The following is a 6,788-nucleotide window of genomic DNA, read 5'->3' on the forward strand; positions in this document are numbered from 1 at the left end:
TATTTAGATCTAAAGTGAGCTAACTCAAAATTCATAGAGGAAAATTTAACTGCTTGTGGATCGTACAGATCAAACGAAATTAATACAAAATAAGGTATAACAGTAGTTTTGTAGTTAATGTACATATATAACCATGAAAATATTTTTTTTTTTCACTTTTATTTCAACATATTTTGATTAAAAGAAAATAAAAACTCCATTTTTAGAGGTTTTTTCGCACCGGTCCAGCTCACTAAAATCTTTGTATTTTTCCGAAATATTTTGATAGAAGTCTTAAAATATGCTAGGTTTGGTAATTCCGCCGGAAACCGCAACTTTTTTGTGGCGATGCAGTCTAATGTACAGTTATCGAAAAAATTATAGCCGCACCAAATTTTCACAAGTTTTAAAATGTTATTTTTGTTGTTATTTAATTTTGGTTAGTTTTTTATAGTTCATTCTTTACAAACATCCGTATAAATACAAGTTTAAAGGCAGTGTCACACGATTGGGTATTTGGCAAAATTTGGTGCAATTCGTATCCCAATTGTGTGAATAGCCAAATTTTTTTTCTTGATCCCAATCACGAAAATTAATTTGTTGAAATTTTTCAATAGATTATCGCTATACTGTACCAATCTTTTGACTACAAAAAAAATTTCAAATTTTTTTATTTTGTACCAATAGCCCAATATAAAAATGTAATAATCTGTACAAATGTACCAATCGAGTGAAACTGTCTCAAAAATGTATGCAATTTAAAAAAATTCAACAACTTTTCGTTATTTCGAATTTTTTATAAAATATAGTACTAGTTTCAAATTGGCTAGCACCAATCGAAAGACCTTATTTCAAAATATATAACTGCGTCTAGAACTAAAAATCGTCAAAATGGCGCTTACGACAATCTTTAACCCAGGCGACGATATGTACGTATGCATATATTTACATATCTACACACACATACTTTTTATCTCCTTCCCTCACTTCCAGCGCATGCAAGTGTTTGCAAAATAATGACGAAATGATTTTATATTTGAATCAAATAAACATACTAAGAAGATATCAACCAATACTTCCCATATACTAAACGAGAGAAAGAATCTTGAATTTTTGATTAAAGAAAACGAAAACAAAATCGTTTGAGTGCTTTTCGAGCATTTTGGTAATAAAAAAATTGTTAATTTTTTCAATTGTTAATTTTTTCAAAATTTGTTTTCCATTAAAATGCTCAATATTTATTGAATTTATATAAAATTTGTACACGATAATATTTCTATTGCTCCAAAGAATGTATAATCTGAAGATTAAAGTTATATCTGCAATACATAGATTGCTAGAGCACTTTAAAGGCTCAACATTGACCCCAAATTAAGCCAATATATGCCGTTGTTTCTACGACAGAAACCGAATTGGTTACTTACAAAAATGAATCTGTCGATAGGTTTGGAGTTCTATCTTTGAAACGCCGCACTTTTCTTCAAAATCCCTTCCATAGTTCTCGTCCAATAAGCGTTTTCGTAAAGCTCTAAAAATTACAACTACAACATTTGAGCATAGCCTCCATATCGAAACGTAAGACGTATTCCACGTCAAAATACGTGGGCAACTTATCCGCGGTTTAACGAAAAGATTCAAACATTCTTATGTAAAATAATAATAATAGATTGGTGCTTACACATATATATGTTAGCGTTTGGCCGAGCTTCTGCTCCGATTTGTGGCGTGCGCCTTGATGTTGTCACACAAAGGGGAGTGACCTACAGTTTTACTCGGACTCCGAACGACGATTGTATTTTTATGTTTTTCATGGCAGAAATGCATTCGGAGGTTTGCCATTGCCTGCCAAGGCTCAACCGCTATTAAGAAAAAAAACCTATCGCCAAAGATTTTTCAATTATATCTGAAGAAAAGAGTGAATATTCTAATTGAAAACCCTAAAAGAAGTAGCGGCGATATGAAATACATCATTTTAATGCGAGACTATTAAATTTTTAGGTTAAAAACCTTCGAAAAAACTATCGAAATCGAGTCGATTTCAAATTTTCGAATTTCAGAACATGCCTGTATGTAAAGGACGCAAATAAATTGCGCACTTCGTGGAAAAGAAATCCCACTGAACGGAATTGGTTATTGTTTAAAAGTACAAGAAATAAGGCAACATATCGATGGTTGAGTGGAAGAACAATCTATCTCGGCAGCCAGTTCGAAAACGCCCTATCTCAGAAAACTTTTCATTTCATTTCATTTCATTTATTAACAAAATCATTAGCACAATAAAATCAAAAGATAGATCTTTTATAGCGCAACAAAAAATTCATAACAGTACATACATATAACTAAAACAGCAAAAGTTACTTAAGACTAAATAAAAGTAACATAATATAATTAACAGAGTAGTATTTTTAAGTGAGTTCTACAATTCCAGGACATATACTTAAAATAAGACTTAATTAAACAAGTACATAGAGAGCACATCACAGGGACTGAAGTGAAGCTAACGGAAATACGCATACAGAACATTTTTAGAGTTGCTTTTGTTTAAACTACTGCAAATATGGGATGGAATAGAGTTCCAGATGCGGATAGCATTGACAAAGAATAGCCGTGCAGAACTGAGGTAATTGTAGGTAGGAACAGTCAAGTCCTTTACTCGAGTGGATTTGGGGAACGTTAATTTTTCATATAGATATTTGGGTGCCTTATCTGTCATGAGACGAAAAAGGAATATACAATTTCTAGCTTTAAGATATTCAGAAATTTCGCAGCCAAGTAGGCGCGATCTCCAAGCGGAAATATGCTCATATTTTACTAGCCTAAACACATAGCACGTGATCTGGTTAAATACTACATCTATTTTGTGAGCTGATTGGGAATCTAATCTGCTGTAGACTACCTCAGAATAACAGATAATTGGCATTATAAGTTGGACTGCGAGTTTACGTCTGATTTCTATCGGTGGGAACGGAGCAGACATTCGTAAATTCCTTAAAGTATTATAGACTTTGCCTACAGTTGAATTCACATGGTCAATGTAGGTAAGGCCAGTGTTGATAATAAACCCAAGGTTAGTTACTTTTGACATAAATTTAATTGGTTTGCCACCAATGTGTAACGATCGAATAGTTGCTAGGTTAAGACGTTTCTTACAAATAGGTAAAACAAAACACTTGTCACAATTAAGACGAAGACCATTTAACTGTGCCCAGGACCTTATAGTCATCAGTTCTCTGTTGAAGCTTGCGCACAAATTAGCTGAGTCCTCAAGAGGACCTGACATATAGAGCTGGACATCGTCCGCATAGGCATGCATGTTGGCGAGCATAGAAGTCCGAAATATATCATTAACGAACAAACTAAATAGTAGTGGTCCTAAGATTGACCCTTGTGGGGCACCCGTGAACAAAGGGCTTTGTTCAGAAATTTGAGATCCAACCTTGACACGGTGAGACCTCTCTTTCAGATAGCTACGCATCAGCTTTACTGCTGACTCTCCAAACCCCAAGGTGTATTAAACAAGGTGGTGTTGGGGCGACAGCTGAGTTTTTCGCCGTGGAGGCCATTACGTCAAAATGATGTGTTTGTTGTAACTCATACCAATGACAGTATGGACATCAGCGTATAATTTGTTAGTGTAATTTTTTACTTATATACGGCCAACACCACCTTGTTAAATACGCCTTGCCAAACCCAAAGTAGTTTTTTAATTTAAAGCACAGTAGTTCATGGCTAACTGAATCAAAGGCTTTAGAGAAATCCAGCAAGCATAGTAGAGTTAAGTGGTTCTTGTCGAACAGTATTCTAATGTCATCAAGTATCTTTACCATTGCAGTAGAGCAGCTGTGATAGGGTCTGAATCCGGATGGAAATGGGGATAAAAGGTGTCAATGATACGATTTATGTCATTTTAAATTGTGAAAAAATTTTACTTCAGAATTTGATTGAAGAGCGCCCTATTTCAAAACTATATTGAAAAACTATTTATAAATGAAGTTAATCAATGCATATTGTTAGTAGTTTTCATTAGAGTTTGAACAATTCCTTTCACTATTTGGCTTTTAGTAACTTTAACGACAGCTAAACTTATTTTATTTTATTAACTTTAGTACAGTTTTAAAAAATTTTCTTGCTTAAAAAGTTTTTGTTACACTATTTTATTTTATTCCTTTAATTGTACATGTTAAATGAGTTTGCTTTTAAACTATATTTTTTACATTATTTTATGAATCTGAATTTTTACAAAACTTTTGGGTATGTAGTTCTATAGCCTGTTAAATTTTAGTACAACAAAGTACAAAGTTTTAAGCGGCTAAAAATTTCGTTGATTTGAAATATTTACTCTTTTTTGTTGGCGGCTTTTTGCACATTTTTTCCTAATATGGAACAAAATGGGCAAGCAAGAAAAAAAAATTTAAAAAATCAACGCCAGTTTTTATAAACTGCATTTGTTGTATGAAAAAACCCGCAAAGGCAGTCGGCAAAAAAAAAAAATATTATTAAAAATCATCATTTTTCAGCCGCTTAAAATTGCACTTTATTACAGTAAAATTTAACAGGCTATTAAACTGCAAACCCAAAAAAAAATCAGATAAAGTTCAAACAATAGACGAAATACCTACATACTTAACAAAAACCGCCATGTACTCAGCTTTGCTCTATAGTGTACATATACACAAACATTCATATTTATGTATGCACTTGTATCTGCCAAAATTCAAGTTCAAAGTTTCTATTCAGTATCGGGCTGATAAAGTTTTCGGAAGTATGTAAATGCATATTGCAACGGAAATGCATTATTTAACAGCTGTAATTTCTCAGCTGAGGCAATGAATTCTTCTGCTCTGACAGCCAGGCAGTTCATTGGTGAATCGCTGAAATTCATCGCGCTGAGATGTTGGCAGTGTTGCCGTTTTATAATTTCCGAGCGGATTGAAATGAGCCAAAAAGTGGAACGTGTTGGGTTTTTCCGAGTGACAAGGAAAAAACGTTTGCGAAAGTATGTAAAACTCATGTGTGTTATAAACATACACTTACCTGCATACATATATGTAGATATGTATCTGCGTGCACCTATTGTGTTTTAAATATTAACAAGCTATTAACAAATTATTTTTTACAAATATATGTTTCACGGTATTAAAAAAAACACCAAACACTTAAATCAAAGTTTAAAACTTTATACAAAATCAAGGAAAGTTCAACGAATTTTCAACAAAACTTTAAACTTTGTGTAACCCATTCAATTTTTGTATAATAATGTGTAACATAACATATGTATTTTTAAGCGCGAATCTATTATTATCATTAATGCCCAAAATTTGAAGGGGCTAAGGATTTGCGTAGATTTCTAATATTTTTTCGCAGACGGTTCTAAGCATATTTCTCTTTTATTTTGCTGGACATAATTTTCTTAATTTTGAGAGCAAAAATTTTCCAACACTAAACACTATGGTAACAAAAATGATATAATACAAGACTCCGCATTCCCGGCGGCGATGCAATTTCTAAAGTAAAAGTAAACAAGGCCGAATGGGAGGATAAAACAAACTGTAAAATAGTAAATTTTCTCAATAATAAATTTTTCGACAGATGGTATTAAATTACAAAATATTTGATTTATAAAAAGAATTAATGGCGAAAATGTTAAAAAACGGCGATTAGCAAATTTTAGTGCTTCTAATGTTTCTGCGGCGTTGTTTACTTTTACATGAGGATTGTCAAAATCGGCAAATCCCAAGTAGCGGTTTTTAGAACGTTCCACACCACCTGAGATCTACCAGATTTTTTTGAAATCTACCACATTTTTCCAGATTTTACACAGAATTTTTGGAAATCCGATCACTGCGTACTGTTCGGGTTAAAAAGGAGTGAAACAGTCCGAAAGGAGTGAAAACGGCAGCTCTGATTGTTGCATCCAATCAGAATATTTTCTTTAGTGCTACCACACTTTGAGCTTTGAACAATTTTTAATTAGTTTTACATATTTCAAGTAATTCTTTTAAATTTAATTTAATTTTCGTGTAAAGGGAAAATACCTGAAATTAGAAAATTTATTACAGTAAAAGAGAACTATTAAAAATCTGCAGTCAAATGAGTTGACTTATCGAAATCAAAGAACGTAAATGTATAAGAAGCGACAACTCGTTAAAGTCGGCGAGTGAGGTCTGAAAGGTTGAGATGAGGAGTTCGCGTCCGTTTTAACATCCATTTTCGTAAATGAATTCGCCGCACATTTGGTTTCGCGGCGAGAATGCGAAAGTTAACTGTAAAATGTAAACGAAATGAAGAATTAAAGACAAAGATCAAACATGGCCGAACTGTTTGATAATTAGGATGCGCACGAACTTTCATTTATATTTAAAATTTACTTGATGTTATTTTAAACATAAGTAAATCAAATATGTAATTAAATGAACCATAAAAACACAATTTCCATGACTCTTGACTTGTTCCACGGCTATGTATGTATATTTCTACGCCTTCGCAAGGATTTATAAATAAAAATCAAAATAATTTTTAATAAATAACACATTTTAAATCAATAAATAATTACTATTACTAATTTGTACAAATATACACATGCGATTTCTCTCCTAACATATTTATATACATGCATACATACATATGTACTTACCAACGCATACGTATGTATATATGTATTTACATACATATGTGACAAAAATACTCCAATACCAACTTCATTTACAAACGTATGCGCATATTTTCAAGGCTAAGCTCATTCATTCATAAATTCGACAGCCGCACATCTTCCCGCAAGTGCATAGCCATCAAACGCAACTTCTTCGCGA

Source organism: Rhagoletis pomonella, unplaced genomic scaffold (genome assembly GCF_013731165.1).
Source record: "Rhagoletis pomonella isolate Grant_MI unplaced genomic scaffold, Rhpom_1.0 Rhpom_scaffold_00001, whole genome shotgun sequence".
Classification (NCBI taxonomy): Eukaryota; Metazoa; Arthropoda; class Insecta; order Diptera; family Tephritidae; genus Rhagoletis; species Rhagoletis pomonella.